General features: G+C 43.2%; 1 protein-coding gene across 2 annotated transcripts in view; it reads left to right on the forward strand.

Annotated features, from left to right (window-relative positions):
- Positions 1-3,036: 3,036 nt before the first annotated feature.
- The window catches only part of PKP4 (plakophilin 4), a 91,646-nt gene continuing 76,583 nt past the window's right edge, over positions 3,037-18,099 (forward strand). For both annotated transcript variants that reach the window (XM_061363820.1, XM_061363821.1), the window contains exon 1: positions 3,037-3,168. The gene's annotated coding sequence lies outside the window, so the exon portion shown is untranslated. The remainder of the gene's footprint in view (positions 3,169-18,099) is intronic.

The raw sequence follows: 18,099 nt of genomic DNA on the forward strand, positions 1-18,099 counted from the left end.
ATCAGATTTAAGGCTCATAAGAAACCAGGGAGGTTCAGAAGGAAAACATGTCATTAGTTTTTTTGTAAGATTTTCAAGCATAATGGAATCAGTGCTTTCCAAATGATGCTGAGAATGAAAAATAAATATCATCTTACTTTTAAGTCATATCCCAAAGAAGGTGAATAAACGGTACTAGTTTGTTGCTGATCCTAAAATTGATATAAGAGTTTAAACATGTACTTGACAAAGACTACTATCAGCTAATGGAATAAGAAATCAAAAGAATGACTACATCATGCAGCTCTTTGTAGTGGAAAATTAAAATGGGGTCCCTTTTTGTAATATATTTTGTCCCTATTGGGCTCAGTACAGTGATAAATGGGTGGGACTTGGTGGCCTGTGACATGCTGCAGTCAAATTAGATAATGTATTGGCTGCTTTGGATGCCAAAACAAAGAAGAAAGCTATGACTGTCTGACTAATACCAGAAAGAATGAAATAGCTGTTCATCACTGATGATCGTCCAATACACTTGCAAATGTGACAGGATATCAAAATCCAAAGCAAACTGGTTCAAGATCACTTTCTCCTTCTTGCCATTATTTCTTACCCTTTCCTGTCATGCCTCAGTGGCAAACTCTAAAATACAGAGAGACCTTGCATGGCTCTGCAGCGACAGGGCACTTGGAACAGGCTGTTCTTAAGAATGTTGAGGGCTATAGCCGTCCACCTGGAACCAACAGAAGGAAGGCCTGGAGGTGGCATTATGCCACCTTTCACATCTTGCCAATAGACTGCTTTCCAGAGTCACAACAATAACAGTCAGAAATGGTTCAATGTATCAGGGGAGGTAAATTAGCTTTGTCATTTCTAAAAGCTGCTGTGAAAGCTAAGCCAATGTAACAATATCCTAATTACAGGTTAACACCAGTTGAAGCTGATTTAAGTGGAATTAACTAATCCAGTCCAACTTCAGTTGAAGCAAACTTGCAACTAATCAAAGTCCTTGCTCTTGCAGCTTCTGTGCTTTCTCCTCCCTTTACCCTTGATCTACTTATTCTGATTTCACATTTTATTTTTCCTTTTCTCTTGCTGTTCACTCTCATTTGACCCTCCCCTGCTTATTTTATTTCACCATTTGTCACTCTTTGGTTTACTTTGTTAGTGCTATTATTCCTCTAGACTCTTGTTTCCCATTTCCTAGAAGGAGGCCACCATTCTGGTTTGGTAGTATTTTATATCTACTTGACATAGTAACAATCATGAGATTTTTCAGGGCAGTGAGGAATCAAGACCCCTGTTTACATCTGCCAAGCATTTACTATTTGACCTATACTGCAGGACTTCCTACTGTATTAATCCATACAAATAGCAACAGATATTACAGAGATTAAAACTTATACCAATAGCCTACATTGTTTTCAACATAGCAGATTACATTCTAGATGGGAAACTGAGAGGAGGGAGTACATGAATTCTGAGTTTTTAGGTGATTCTGCATGTTCAGGTACTTCCTTATTTTTTATTTCCAGTTCCTTTCTGAAGAGGGGATAAGGACATGGTTCTGCTTGTAGTGTCAGCACTGATTAAACCACATGAGAGTTTTCACATGTCCTTATGCCAAGATAAAAATATGGTGCATCCCATAGCACAACAAACTGGAGAATAATCTGGATGGGAAAAAAAAATACACCAGTAAAAATGCAGGACCACTTCCATGGTTATTTTTTTACAAGATTCCTACAGAATCTTCATCAGTGCCACAGGGGAAGTGGGTGAATAAGACAACCTCTTAAGATAAAAAGAGCTGCTCACTGAATTACACCCCAAATACAAGCTTGCTTACAGGAGCATATCTGAAGCCTTTTTATGTACTGGACAACTACCAGGAAAAGATAAGAGGCAAACGCATAAGAGAGTAAAATGAGAATACATGCACTTCTGGGAAGATTCAAGTGGCAAATTTGACCTTCGCTTCTTTTAGCTGTTTACAGTATCATAATACTACTCAATGAAGAGACCGGTGATCTACTGCAACTGTAACAGTGCTAGACTGGGGGAGGAGAGGCATTGGCCGAAAAACCCTGAGAAACACAGCGATGTTTTGTGTGCAGTGACAGTCACGCAGCATGAAAAGAAGACCAAACCTTTAACACACACAAACACACACACACACACACAGACTCTCTTCACACCAAACCTCTTTTAAAAGTGTTTTAGAGCATCTTCAGATACACGGCTTTTCTTTTCCCCACCTGGAATTCTCTACACCATAGACAGGCCACACCAGAAATTTCAAACCGGTGAAATTTTAAGAGACTACAGAAAGTATTTTTCTCGTCTTTCACAAAAGCCCTGACTTCACCTATCAAGGTATGAAAAGCCTGCGGCAGCCAGCACTACAAGTCTCCCGTTTCTGGCTCCACACAGCTTGCCAAAAAACACCGAAGAACCCCAGCTGAAGTCAATTCCCGCCATCACTCCTGAGCTAGCAACACCGCCCACGACGGCTTCCAACGGGTGACACCCCCAACAGCAGCCTAGCCTCATCAGAGGAGCCCGGCTGCCAGGAACAGAGACAGAACCCGCGGACACCCCACCTCCCCGGCCCGGGCACCGCCGTCGCGGCCATTTTGCAACCGGTTGCTCCAGCCACCTGCGCCCCACCCGCTCCCGCGCCGCTCAGGGACACTCACCGCAAGGAGGACAGCGGGATCCCTAGAGACGCCGGATGAGCCTCCCGCCTGGGTAGGCAACCTCACCCGGCCGGCACTCCCGCCTGCGGCCACTCAGGAGTAGGGCGGAGCCGCTACGCCCCGACTCGGCCGGGCCGAGACCCTCGTCCACCACACTAAAGGGCCGGCGGCGGATTCCCCTCCGCCGCCTCACAGCATCGGTAACCATGGTAACCTCAAGTTGTACCACCATTGGCGAGTTTAACACAAGCCAGTAACCAATAGAACGCCGCCAGGTGCGGCGCCCGGCCAATGGGCCCGGGTGGAGGGTAGGGCGCTACGCCTACGTCGCTAGCGGGGCGGAGCGCGGCCAGGCGGAGCGGGTGGCGGGGCTCGGCGGCGCCGGCGCCACTACCGCCACCATGGAGACCCCGGGCTAGGGCCTGCCGCGGCCCGCCGGCGCGCTGAGCGGGGCCGGCCGCGCCGCCCCGCCGCCGCCTCCCTCTGCTCGGTGAGTGGGTGACGGCCGCGGGAGGCTGCGGGCCGGCCGCAGGGCCGGCCGGAGCGCCGCACGGGTGAGGCGGGAGGTGCGGCGGCGAAGCCCGCGGGGACCCGGGGCAGCGGGGCCGAGGAGCCGCTGCCTCGCGCGGACCCGCGCCCGGCCCGCCTGAGCTGCGCGCTTCCCGGGCGGGCAGAGCGCGGCTTGCTCGCCGCACCCGCAGTGCTGCACCCCTGTGTTACACCCCGGTGCTGCACCCGGCCGCGGAGCCCGGACCCTGCCTCGGGCTCCGCACCGGGCTGGCGGAGCGCGGGAGCAGGCGGGGCAGGTGTGCGCGGGCCGGGCGATAGCGGAGCGTGGGCCCGTGGCTGCGGGGTGAGCCGGCGGCGTGTGCGCAGCCGGCGGCCGCGCCGAAAGGTGCTGTCTGCGCGGGGCGGTGCGCGGCACTGCGGGCGGGAGCCGAGCCGCAGCGGGCAGGGCCGGCCCGCCGGAGCGCACCGCGCCTCGGAGGCAGCGGCTCCCGGGCTGGCGGCGGCACGGCGCAAACTTTGGGGAATATCGGTGTTGGTAGGGCGGGCCCGGGCTCGCGCCAGGCAGGGTTAGCGTGCTGTGCGATGGTTCCGTGCTGCTGGCGGCGGGATGCCCGTCCCTGCCCGGTGCGTGTCAGGCAGCACGCTGTCCCACAAACGCGGATTTCCATCCCGAGTTGCCTGCGTCCCCTGATTCCGGTCAGGCTGCCGTAGCTGCGTTCCCCGAACGGGTTTTAAAGGCGTGATTATTATTTTTTTTTTTAACCTTTGTGTGACCGCTGGACTCGGAGCCGTGTGTGCCGCCCGCCAGACACCGGCAGGCTGGCGGGGGTTGCCCTGCCCAGGTGGTGGGCACGACTGCTGACGGTGAGAACTAATAGCGTTTTTCCCCTCCTTTGATCAAAATCCGAAAAGAAACTAAGCCGCAGAGAAGTCGGACACGCAGGGAGTAGAGAAATGGGCACATGTCGTGCGTGTTGGGCGCAGGGCTATTTGCCGGCCGGTGGGTTTTGCCTCTGGAGGCGGAGCGGCCCTGCCCGTGCCTCAGGCGCTCTTCAGCGGTCTGATGGACCGTGGAACATCTCTGTAGGCACAAATCACTGAGTGAGATCCCGAACGTGAGGCTAGGGTAGCTGGGAAGTGAAGTCCCGGGGGATTAAAATTAATACTGATGCTGAATCTCGGCTCTTTCACTGTATCTGTGTAATCATAATTTGTGTGGAAGTTAGAAACACCAAATGCCACAGAAAAGCCTACTTTCAGATCTGAGCCCTCGCTGGGCCTTCTTCCCACCCAGCTAATGCCTCAGGGTACATCACTAGCCAGATAAAGAGCAGCTCTCTGTTCCCAAAGGGCTTGTGTTTGGCCCCTGAGACCTTTGTACTTTTTTTTTTTTTTTTAATAATCTCCTCCATGTTAATTTTACATTAGTCATTGCTTTAAGATTTGACTGCTTAAAGGAAAAGGTGTGGCTGGACTTGCAGTAGTAATGTTTCATTAACTAGTTTCTCGGTGTTCTCAGCAGTCTCATTTTTGGTGACTTAGAGTTTAGAGAATTGCAGAGGACAAAGATTACAACTTTTCCCCCTTTTACTAATAACCGTGGCTTTGAGGTAGACACCAAATAATATGTTCGTTCAGATCAAAACACAGGAAGCTACTAAGTGTCCTTCTTTAGTTTATGGAGAAACACTAATTCAGTCGAGTCCATCCCATTTAAACAGGGAGGAGTGGGTTCTGGGGGCAAAAGCCAGTTGCTGGCCCTGACATGCTGTAGCTTCTCAGTTAAATGTTACAGTATTACACGCAAATGAATGTAACTTGTCTGTGAGAAGACAGGTTGCAGTAACTTTCTCCGTGTGTTTAAATTGCTTGTAAAGTGCTATCTTAGTACTGAAATAAGTTGCTATAAATATTTCTAATTAAGGTAGAACAGTTGATGTGGCTTTACCAGTAAAAATATCTTTTTTACTTTCATCTTGTTAGATGTTAAGGATAAATAGCAGTAATAATGGAAGCTCTGCTAGGAAACATAGAGCAAGTTTTGTCGAAGTCGTGCTCTAGAAGAGGGGAGAATTTATTGAAAATGTTCTTAAAATGTCCACAATATTGTTCTTAAATTGTCCACAATCTTAAAATGTCCACTTCTCAGTGTTTGCTTTTCTTCATTGTAAAAGGATCCTCCATTGCTATTAATGGATTAATTCAGTCACAATATAACCAAGGAAAGTGATGTGATATGATATGGTATGGTACTTTTTTGTAGCAGCTTCATGCACAAGCAAAATAGCATCTGTAAGTCATTTTGGAGTATTTTTTATATTAAGTGATAAGATGGGGTATGTAAAACTAATAGTCATCTTAATTAGTAAGCTGCAACAGGTGTTCAGTGTACGAAATGCATAGGTACTGTGAAAGAATTCTCTGTGGAAGAAACACTCTGCCTAGTAAAAAAACAGGAAACTTAATGTGGAACTTGATGTATTTCTGCTTCACTTTGTAGATAATTTAAATACGTCTAAACAGATGAAAGGCTAAAGCCATTCCAAAAGATGGGACTCTGGGTGCCATCTTAATTTTGTTGTTTTTTTTCTTAGTTGTGATGCTAAAAATGAGCAAGTCCTGCAAGCATTTCTGTGGTTATTTATTTGGTGCAGGGAAGCACTGACTAGTTCTCGGTGAGCTTAACAAAGTTGTTAAAAGTGTAATCAAGAATAATTTGGCTTATTACCAGAATGTAGTTATTGTAAAGTGGTGTAGAAAAGACTCCTAAGAAGCAAGCTGAATCCATGATAGTTGTCTGGAAAAAAATACCTATGAGCCTGTTAACAGACCTGTTCTGTGGGGCTCTCATTTACTTTCTTATGATTTTCAGTTGCGTCAGTGAGCTAACACTGGAATCTTCTATATGAGAAGCTGTACTCTTTTTAACCTATTTACAACTTAACACATAATGGTCCGCAGAAGCAGAGAGGCTTTACAAACACAAGGTTTTTTGGGTGGCTGTTGTGGCTGACAGCTCAGGACACAGTGCTGCTGGCAGCCCAGCTGTGCGTTCCCTGGAAGGAAAGTCTGTGTGCAGAAACACTAGCAAGGGGATGCCCAGCTAAAGGGTTTGGAACAGTAGCTCCATTTGCCAGAGGTGGTGGAAAACAAGTTGAAGGAGTTGCTGCAGAAAGAATGTGTTCTGCAGTCGTGTATGAAAAGTGCATGTTTATCTCTGGAGTAACTTGTTCAAAATTCTGGATTTTTTAAGAGGTTTTGGTTGGGTTTGAGTGTTCGGTGTTTTTTGGGTTTTTGCCTTTTTTTTGTTGTTTTGTTTTTTTGGTTTAATGAAAATAAGACAACAGATAATTATGAATATGGCCCATGCTGTCATTCCAAAAGTAAAGTAAATGCAAGTGAATAGAAAGCTGGATCTGAAACTGGAGTTTTGGGCATGGCTTGTAAATGTTGCCTCCTGCTGTTCCCAGCTTTGTTACAAATACTCTTGACGATAAGGTGAGGATGGACAGTCAAATACTGGTGAGGATGGAAAGTCAGTACATAGCAGTGGCTAAGCACAGCAGTGAAGCCCATGGAACCAGCCCTCCCTGCTGCTACCTGCACCTGGTTCCATCAGAGCTGTGCCCGAGGAATGTGCAAGTGGGCCTGGAGGGACCACCAGCACTGAGCAGCTCTGTGCACACTGTAGCTTTTCTGATTCTCAGCTGTGTTTCCGAAGGTCTGTGATGTGTCCTAGTTCATTGGATCACTTTTCATGTTCTTTTAATCCAAATGGAGTACTCATTTATTCTGCCTCGGGGAGATTTGCGGAGGGAGGAGGTGGATGAGGACAGCCAAAAACTGCCTCTGGTGACCTTCCCAAAGCTTTGGTTTTCATAGAAGAAAATCACAGCTTCTTGTCAGTTAAAATCTCTGCAGCTGGCAGCAGTGTTCAGACCTTTGTTCCTTTTCCATTTGCTGCTGCTCTCCCTCTTTGCCCTCAGTATCTTGCTCCTTTTTCTTCCAAGGCAGCAGAGAGATGCACAAATTTTGGGAAGAAGGAAGGACTCTCTCAGTTTCACAGTAGATTAATTTATTTTTTAATAATGAAATCCCAAACACCGTCATTAAAATGAAAGGCTTAAGGAGAAAGCTCTTTGAATGATGTCTCGCAGAGGTTTAATTACTGGTAGGGCGGCTGTAAGGTAGGAGGACATGCTCTTTCAGCTTGGCAATGGAGCAGGCATGTGTCACTGGGTCAGGGAGGTGACTCAGGCACAGGCTTGTCCTCCTTTCAGGATCTGCTTCGTGAGTCATCCACTGCTTCCTGGAGAGCAGTGTCTGGTGGTGGCTGAAAGAGCACAACTGAACCAGCTCGGGCAGTTTGCTCTTGCCTTACCTTGCCTTCCCTGCCCGTGCAGGAGCCAGCAGCCAATGAAGGGGCTTTGGTTAAAGCAAACCATGGCTAACTTTCTAGTCCTTTTCATTGTGTCACATTCTTACAGGCAAATAAAGGTAATGTCACCATGGGAAAAGTTAGGGAAAATCCATTGTTCGCATTTAAGTATTTTTAAAAAAGATGCAATTTTAACAGAAATTGGGAAAAAACCCATAAGGATATTGTTAATACACACCCGTTTCCTTCCCGTTATTACAATTTTAAGGTATTGTGGTTACAGAAGAAAAAGAAATCACTGTTTTTCTCCAAAATGTCTCCATGGCCATCTTGAATAGATTTCTCTCCCCCCCTCCCCCTGCCTTTTTTTTTTTTTTTTTTTTGTATTCATTTGGCAAAGTTCTGACTTAGCACGAGAAATTGAAGACCAGTTAACCTGCTCTTTAGTGACTTTTAAAAATCATTTTAACTATGCCTTATTGTAGTGGAGAAAATAAATCTGAGTTACTATCTTATTTGAGAGTGATTAATCCATCCTTCAAGAAATAATTAAATGAGGATTTCTCTCCCCAACCCTACATAGTGGTGCCTTTTGCTTATAAAAGACTTGCGATCCAAGTGTTCTAACTGAAATATGGTGTTTTGTGAACCATAGATTGACATTATAGCTAATCTAATACTCTGATTGGTATCGTGATTAACTCATTGTTAGAGAAAAGAGATCTGTTGTAAATTCTTTGAAGGTATACAAGCTGAAACTTGCTTTCTGCATCATAGCTCAATGGGGGGATTTTTAATGTATTTACTGTTTATGCAACCGTGAGGTAGTAATTGTGGGCAGTGAATAAAATTACCCTTTAGCTATTGGATCTGCAAGGCAGATGGTTCATAGGTAGTGTGTAGGTTGTATAATTAGTTATCCTAGAGTGTTTGTTGAATTCACAAAGACAAGTTCAGAGCGTCGGGTCCCCATTTCCTTATGAGTCAGGTACATCTCAGAGCATTAAGTGTGAAAGCTCCAGTGGGATTCACTTGTCTGGAGTGTACTTGTCCAATATTCTGCATCTGGACTCAGCAGCAGGACGAAATGCAGCAGGACTGGCTTTGCACAACATCACTTTGGTCTAGCAAGTGCCTTTAGCCATCCCCAGAGGTGGCGGAAACAGAAGATCCTGGAAGGAGTATAGGCAAGAAGGTAGGAGTAATTTTTCTAGTGCCAGGCAGGGTGAGAAGTAGCAGAGATCTGGGGAGCAAGTGAGAAGGAGGAGCTCGAACGTGTGCTGCCAGACATTGCCTTTTCTCACATGAGGTTCAGCTGTAAAGAAACCGGAAAAAAGTGTTGGAAAAATTCTGGATTTCTGTTTGTGTGTTTCTTCACCTTCTTAACAAAACCTCATTATGGTATGTATGTTCTGTGGAAAGCCTGAGGCTATCACTTGTGCTATGCTTTTAATATTTTTTTAAATAAATGCACTTGGAATCATTTGCATTGCACGTGTCCAAATGGAAAGCATCTAATCCATATCTTAATTTGCTTTAAATTATTTAACTTAGCCATCTCTGCTAAAAATATGTGAACAAGAGACTTTCCAGCTTGTGGAATTCGTCCTCTTCCTGCCCAGCAAGGCAGCAGCAGGCAGTGCATCCGTAGTGCTCCTAAAGGAAATCTTTTCAAGTCCAAAAACATGTCCTTCACTGTCCTGTATTGGCAGAATTTTCTGTCACTGCTCAGCATTAAATTGAGTATTCCTTCATTTGTTATCATGGAGGTAAATCTGACTGGTAAAAACTGGTAAACTTGTAATCATTCCCATTAGCCTGTGTGTGGGGCACGGTTCGTGAAAGCTCACTCATGGGTTGGGACTTAGTGTATATGCAGCATCTAGCACGCTCCCCACTTTCTTTGAGTTATCCTTGTGTAGTAATTCCAGTGTAAAAATAAATAAATCCATCGTTGATCTCTGAAATGATTTCAGACAAATGATAGCTCATTAACTTGCATGTCAGTGTGACATGCTTCAAAATGAAGTGTTTCATATCTTTCACAGAAATAAAACCAAGATGGTGTATGTAATGCAATTGATTTCAAGGGCTTCTGGGCAAGTGAAGTGCTGGAGTGTTAATTGGAGACATTCTGTGTACAGCTGTGTTTGTGTAACACTGTTCACTGATGGTCTTTTCCAGACTTTTACTCAAGCCTTGTGTGGTATGTAAAGATAAATGGGGAGGCAGATCTTTAATACAGTTAATTTTTGTCTTGGTTTTATTTAAAATCAAAATTGCCAGCCTTTGTTATTAAGAAATAAGACAACAGTATTAAAAAGATAGCATATCATGAAAGAAAATCTCATTTATACTGTAATAGTGCCTAAACTCCAAATTGGTGTGCCCTTCTGTGAAGTAGGGATGCAATCTGTCCTCCATAAAGCTCACAAATGAAAAGGCAAAACTTACGCATATAGAAGAAGCAAGTGGAGGAAAAGGTATGAAGAACATGACTTCTTATAATACAGACATTCATCCAATGTATGTGTGATGCTGTGATAATGCAGAGTTTTTGATCTGTATTACTTGATTCAGCCTTCACTAAAGGTATGCTAGCAGAATTTGCCATCTGTTGCTGTTCTATATCCTTTGTATCAAGCTTTGTTCTTACAGCTAATGTAATGAAAATAACCAGTGCCGTATTTTAGCTGAAATAGAAGACATTGGCATGTGAGATGATTGAGACAATGCATCACTTCTTTCTGGGAGCTTGTTTATATTTCAAACAAGAGATGAAAAAACATTGAAGCCAGAAATATCAGATTGGCGCATAGATCTGTGAGATATGCTCATTTGATCCGTATTGCTCTTTCCAATAAAGAAAAAAAAAATGTTTTCTTAGTTTTGACGTTGTTTCTTAGCATAAATCACAGCAACAGTATATACTGAGATTTGTGAGATTTCACTGTAATTAAATGCATTGTTTTCCAGAAGGTACTTTTAAAATCAGTGTTTAGAATTTTTAACAGAATAGGAAGACACAAAAACTTATTGTGGTTCAAAGACCTGAAATTTTTTAAGGAAGTGCTGAAGTTCTGGTAGAGAACACTGCCTGTTGTGGGATGCTTTTTGTTCAGGCTGATTCCAGTACTGAAAGAGGTTTTTTAGTATTGTTGTGGAACAGAGAGGTTATTTCTAAGCAATGCAAAAAAAATCACCAATACTGGCACTTATTCAGAGAGATTCAGTAACTTAGGATATGTTGAATTAGCAAGACGGAAGACAGGATTTACATTTGTGTGATGAACTGCTGAGTTTCATTTTGGCCAATCCCAAGTGCTTGAAAAGAAGCAGGAAGACCACTGTCAGGTGCTCCTGCATGAGTGAAGTTGAAAAATGTACTCACACAGTGTAGGAAGATAATACTTCTCATTAAAATTAATGTATTTATTGGTATTCATAATGACTAAATTTTCTATAACCATTTTGCTATAATAGATGTAAAAGAAGATACCTTAAATCACAGCTTGCCTATTTTTTATGAAGCATGTAGTTATCAGGTTTAGAAAGCCTTGCCTTATCTGAATTTGGGCAAGTGCTGCTTCAGTGATACAGTTCACTGTATTAGTTTACATTGTATTATTAAATTGCTTTGTATTACTGGTATATTAATTTATTCTATAATGTAAATATTCCTTAATATATTTTAGAAGGACTGAGATTTGACATAGAAAAGGAAGGTACAATTATTTTTTTTGTTGTAGATAGCAAAGATAACTCAAGTTATTGCAACTTTTTTCAGAATTTTCCTTTGTTTTTGCTTCGTCTCAAAGCATCGCAAGTATTATATTACAGTAGAAGTATTTAACTATGGTAATATTCCAGGTAAATTTTGTTACAGAATGGTGGAAGTAATGCTTTATGCATAGCATCACAAACTGTGTGTTGTTTTCACATGTTCAAATGTTAACAGTTTCAATAAGACCATATGATTAGAAGGCTAATCATCCCAACTAGAAGGAAGTGCAGCAGGAGGGCCAGGAGACCTCCTTGGATGGATAAGGAGCTGCTGAGAAAAATTCAAATGAAAAAAGTCTTATAGAAAGTGGAAGCAAGGACAGGCGGCCTGGGAAGAGTACAGGGATGTTGTCTGGGAAGCTAGGGACCAGGTTAGGAAAGCTAAGGCCCAGTTAGAATTAAACTTGGCTAGGGATATTAAGGATAACAGGAAGGGATTCTACAGGTACATAGCAAATAAAAAACAGATTAGGGAGAATGTAGGCCCCCTCAGGAAGCTCTTGGGTGAACTAGCTACACAGGATTTGGAGAAGGCTGAGGTTCTGAATGACTTCTTTGCCTCGGTCTTCTCTAGCAAAGGCTCTGACCGCACCACCCAAGTCTTGGAAGCCACACACAGGGACTGCGAGAATGGAGACCTTAGGCCCACTGTAGGAGAGGAATTGGTTCGAGACCATCTTAAAAATCTGAACGTGCACAAGTCCATGGGTCCTGATGAAATCCATCCACGGGTCCTGAAGGAGCTGGCGAATGAAGTTGCTAAGCCACTGGCCATCATATTTGAAAAATCATGGCAGTCAGGTGAAGTTCCCGACGACTGGAAAAAGGGAAATATAACCCCCATTTTCAAGAAGGGGAAAATGGATGACCCAGGGAATTACAGACCAGTCAGTCTCACCTCTGTGCCTGGCAAAATCTTGGAGCAGATTCTCCTGGAAGGCATGCTAAGGCACATGAAAAACAACAAGGTGCTTGGTGACAGCCAGCATGGCTTCACTAAGGGGAAATCCTGCCTGACCAATTTGGTGACCTTTTATGATGGGGCTACAGAACTGATGGACAGCAGTAGAGCAGTTGATGTCATCTACCTAGATTTGTGTAAAGCGTTCTATGCTGTCCCACACGACATTCTTGTCTCTAAATTGGAGAGACATCAATTTGATGAATGGACCACTCAGTGGATAAAGAACTGGCTGGATGGCTGCACACAAAGAGTTGTGGTCAATGGCTCAATGTCCAGCTGGAGACCAGTAACGAGTGGTGTCCCTCAGGGATTGGTGTTGGCACTGGTGTTGTTTAACATCTTCGTTGCTGACATGGACAGTGGGATTGAGTGCGCCCTCAGCAAGTTTGCCGATGACACCAAACTGTGTGGCTCGGTTGATATGCTGGAAGGAAGGAATGCCATCCAGAGGGACCTTGACACGCTTGTGAGGTGGGCTGATGCCAACCTCATGAAGTTTAACCATGCCAAGTGCAAGGTCCTACACATGGGTCGGAACAATCCCAGACACATCTACAGGCTGGGAAGAGAAGAGATTCAGAGCAGCACTGTGGAGAAGGAGTTGGGGGTGCTGGTCAATGAGAAAATGAACATGAGCCAGCTTCAGTGTGCGCTCACAGCCCAGAAAGCCAACCATATCCGGGGCTGCATCAAAAGGAGCGTGACCAGCAGGTCGAAGGAGGTGATCCTGCCCCTCTGCTCTGCTCTCGTGAGACCTCACTTGGAGTATTGTGTGCAGTTCTGGTGTCCTCAACATAAGGACATGGATCTGTTGGACCAAGTCCAGAGGAGGTCCACGAGGATGATCAGGAGACTGGAGCACCTCCCATATGAAGATAGGCTGAGAAAGTTGGGGCTGTTCAGCCTGGAGAAGAGAAGTCTGCGTGGAGACCTCATATCAGCCTTCCAGTATCTGAAGGGGGCCTATAGGGATGCTGGAGAGGGCCTCTTCATTAGGGACTTTAGGGATAGGACAAGGGGTAATGGGTTGAAACTCAAACAGGGGAAGTTTAGATTGGATATAAGGAGGAAATTCTTTCCTGTTAGGGTGGTGAGGCACTGGAATAGGTTGCCCAAGGAGGTTGTCAATGCTCCATCCCTGGCAGTGTTCAAGGCCAGGTTGGACGAGGCCTTGGGTGATATGGTTTAGAGCGAGGTGTCCCTGCCCATGGCAGGGGGGTTGGTACTTGATGATCTTAAGGTCCTTTCCAACCCTAACTGTTCTATGATTCTGTTCTAAGGTTGTTTTATTAGTTACCTAGTCCTGTGTGCACATCTTTGCAGAATAAAACAGTGACAGAGAAATACCAGGCTGGTAGGCTAGTTGATTTGCATGCAACTTTAGTGTCAGGATAGATAATAAAAATTCTTGCGGCAGTCTGTAGCAGATTGGTTTTAAGTTGCTGTTCTGGTTGCTTTGAAGAACACCTGTGAGTCCTCGACTTCTCAGTGTTTGGGGCTTTTTTTTTTCCTGGTATTTTCTGAATAATGTCTTTCTGAATTGGTTGTTCTCAAACTTGCATGTTATGATTGAGTATTGTGAAAACAAGTATCTTGCAATGCAGATGCTTGATGCATTTTGCGGCATAGACGTTATCTTTTCCTTGTGAATAGAGCCGAGATGCGTCATGCTTTAGAAGAATGTAATTGTGTGAAAACACAGTATAGGATTTATGTTTAGGTTTGTATGTTATTTTCAAATATAATGTTGGTTTATATGTGCAGATTTACTGGGGATGGGGACATTTAGCATCTCCTCCAAATAAGTTATCATTTGTCATGACTCAACTACAACTGTGTAGATCTCCTGTGTGCTACTTGTTTTGGATAGTTGAGAGCAGCTGTGGCCTTGACCACCTTGACTAGCTCTAAGCTGGACAGGATCAGATCCGTGTTTAGCCCCAGGTGAACTTAACGCAAAATGTAAAGGCTTACTGCACAAGTAGAAGAGGGAGATGTGGTGGCTTGAACTGTTTTCAGTTTGTACCATTTTTTGTACCATTAAGCGTGGCGGAACCTGAATGTGTGATTCTCAAAATCCTGTGGCTCTCCAGATCTACTCAGTGTTATTAGAGTGCTGTGGATGAATGCTATGTGTAGTAATGGCTTTGATTATTAATATCTTTAGCTACCGTATTAAGATATTCTTGTATATTCAAGAGCCCTAATTGAAGTGGCCCTACCACAGAAGGAAATCAAGCGAATCACCTTGATTTGACCTTAACATTTTCCAGTTGCAAAGATGCCAGCAGAATATGAATCAAAACAATACTGATTGTAAACACATTCCAGAGAAGCTGGCTACTTTCTGCTGTTTCAAGTATGTGATTGAAGTAGTTTGACTTCCCTTAGGGTCAATACAATTTTATATGTATAAATAAGAAAAATTAGAAACCTCTCTAAGGATCCTAAAAGTGCAGTTACAATGATGAAAAAAATAGCCAATAATAATTACATTTTTAAGTGTTATATTCAGTATATTTTTTCACTTTTCTATGATGTTCATTACAGTGAGAAATTCCCTAATTTATATTTACAGAGATAAATTTCTTTATGGTCTTTTAAGACCGATTTGGTCTTCTTATCCTTGTCTCTACTGCCAACTATTCATGAAAACAATATCAGTCTCTGTTTTGTAAGATTTCTACCTTTCAAAAAGGAGAGTTTGGTCCCTTTATCATCATGACAGCCTTTGAATTCAGTCAGACCAGCACAACCAGCTGCACATGTGAGAAACTAGACCTGTGCCAGGCACTGGCTTAAATTGTATTCCATTATAATGGCAGCTACACTTCAGAATCTCTGCTGGAAGTGTATTTTTGATCTATGCTATAATAGCATGTGCCAGTACTGTGGCCATCTCACCGGAACAGCTACTGAGTCTGTATTGTCACCAGTCACTTCTCTGTGATTACCTTTTTTATCTGTTACAGAAACTTCCATTGGCTTAGGTAAAGAACAGCAGCAAGATTAATTCTTCGAGATCTTCCATAATAACTTGCCTGCTTAATATCCCAGGCCCTTCTTGCCTACCAGAGCTCCCAGATTTGGAAGGCATGAGGGACAGTTGTTTTGACAGTATTAAACATGATGAATCACAAGGGAATTCCTACCAGATAAGCTTTTTTCCAGATGGAATTTCTCATTAACACTTTTCAGGTTGTTTGTTGTTTTGGGGTTTGTTTCTTTTTTAATTCCTTCCCATAAATAGGCAGAATATGGTAATTTGAAAATAGAGACTGTCTAGTTTGTTCTTTCTTAGGAACCTTGTAGAGTGTCACCTGTTTTCTCTACACACAAATGGTTTTGTTGCTCTTGGAATTTCTTTGCTGCTTTAGCAACTCCTGCTTGGCTTGACTGTCTAGCTTTCACATAATTCTATTATTATTTGACTTGGAAAACAACAGTTTTCAAAGTTCATGGGTGTGTAGATTTCTCCTCTTCCCTTAGGTGCTCTACTTTTTCATTTGTATCTCTTTTAAAGTAGGTGTGCTTCCCAGATAAGTAATTATTTGTTGGTTTAGATGTATGTTGAATGCTTCTGTGTGACATCCCTTCCATTACTTTGGATAGGTATGGATATGTTTGGTAGCACTACCATCAGACAGCTCTGCTGAGCTCAGCTGGTTGATTTCACCACTTTGTTTTCTGTTTCATAAGATTTGTTCTTTTGAAATCAACAACTTCAGTTACAGGTCTGCCTATTTAAATTATCTTTCATTTAAAATTCATGTCGGCCTGTAGCAATGATCCATGGCTATTTCAGCAACTGTTGCTTTTTGGATTTGTGGGGTTTTTTTTCCTGTTCTGTATATTCGAATTTGTTAAGTATTTTTTTTTTGTTGGTGGTGGTGGTTTAATTGCTCTTTCATAATTATATCCATGAATACCTGTGCTCTACCACTGTGATGATTATCCATGCATCAATCAATGTCTAGAAAAGCTAGGTCTTAAAGGACCAAGTTTCCAGTGGTATTTGTTTCTAGTAGAGTTCCTACCCCAAAACTTAAGCGGCCACTACTAGGAGCTATCTCTTTTGTTGGAGATTCACTGAAAGGCATTAATGGTTATTCTGTAAACTGTCTTTTTTCACATGAAGGAACACCAGTTACAGAAATTAACAAGTGACTTCTGTCTGGAGTTGAAAGCTGATAATGTGGCTTTTTCTGTCTTTTGAATTTTGCTTTAGTCAGTGGGTCTTACAATTCACCAATGGACTAAGTCTATAATAAATTGTAAATATTACAAAACCTTCTGTTGTCAAGACAACAAATAGTTTATTAAGAAAGACTTTATTTGTTGAAAGTTTGTAGCTTTGAGCATGCTATACGTTGCATGGACACAAGTCTTTCTCTTTTGCAAATAGGTCGTCAATGAGGTTAAACCATCACATCTTCAGACTTCAGTGTGAAACCTGTTCATATTGCTATGCCAGTTAATGGTGCTTTGCTTTCATGAAGACTTGTTTGGGGATAACGAGGTCCAAAGACTCAGTCCACCCCAGTGAGGTGTCTGTTGATGACAAGTATGGAACAAGTTACCAGCCTTGTGTCAGAGCTTTGTCCTGTGCCAGTTCTACTACATTTTTGTTTGTTTAAATGCCTCATATTTTTAATTCCTCTGTAGGACAAGGAGAAGTGATGGTGATGATCTGGGTTTCGGAACAATTTCAGACTGGCTTCTCCAAGCTGAGGGCTGGCTGCCTGGCATGGGTCTCATCTTTGGGGACAGGCCTGACCCCTGAAGTGCAGGCACGCCTGGCAGCATGGTGCAGGGGTCCTCGCGCTGTCCCTTGCCCTGGGAGCACTGCAGCAGCTGCAGTTTATAGGCAGGTTAATCCTCCTGGGAGGAAGCCTAGGTTGTTCTGGGCTGGATTATCAACCTTGCATGGTTCTGTGTCTGCATTTCAGTGCACCAGACAGGCGTGCTTTGTTCAGTGTGGCTGGCCTGTGTTGAATGCCAGCGTCATTCAGATCCCTGTGTGCCATTTCACAAGTCTAAAGACAGAAGCTCTGCAGAACAGCATGGGCACGTTGCTCTTATCAGTTCAGCAGCAAGTAAATGCTACCTTTTAAGGTGACTGTAAATTACAAGTTTACAGTCTTCTGGCTTATTCCATGCATCTGACAAAATTGCTGAGCATATCCTTCCTGTGGCTTAGCAAGATGATGTTGACAGGCAGCAACAGCATCAGTATTAAAAGCGGATAAAAATGAGACAAGGTAGTACATGAGTGTGTTTACTTTGCTGTATTTGGACATGTTGATCTGAACTCTTCTAATGCCTTGATGAAGTCTATTTTTAAAACATGTAAAAAAAAGATTTTAACAATGTTCGTCAGAAGGTGTGTTGAGAGTTACTTGGAGTTAACCAGCAGCAATACTGTAGAGAAATGTTACAAACTGTGTTTGCTGTTGTAAAGAAGCAACTTCTTTAACAATGTTATTTGAAGGCTATAAAATGCAGACATTTTTCATTAAGTTTTTATCGTGCTTTTGTTTGGAAAAAAAGACATGGAATGTTATAGGCATCCCTCGAGAAGGGTAAGGTATATTTTTGAGCCTGTTTTTGCATTTCCTTTGCTGGGCATGTTAACATTTGCTCTGGCATTTGCAGCTTTACCTGGTTGGTCATATGAGAACTGAACTAATAAAGAATGTACTAGGTGAGCTTTAAAGTTAAAAAAGAGGCTAAGACCTCTGTAGAACCTTTTCTGTGCCTTTACTGAAAAGTTCCATTTAAAAATT

Source organism: Neopsephotus bourkii, unplaced genomic scaffold, assembly GCF_033783945.1.
Source record: "Neopsephotus bourkii isolate Nb327-2 ecotype Australia unplaced genomic scaffold, CSIRO-AGI_Nbou_v1 NB_1181, whole genome shotgun sequence".
Classification (NCBI taxonomy): domain Eukaryota; kingdom Metazoa; phylum Chordata; class Aves; order Psittaciformes; family Psittacidae; genus Neopsephotus; species Neopsephotus bourkii.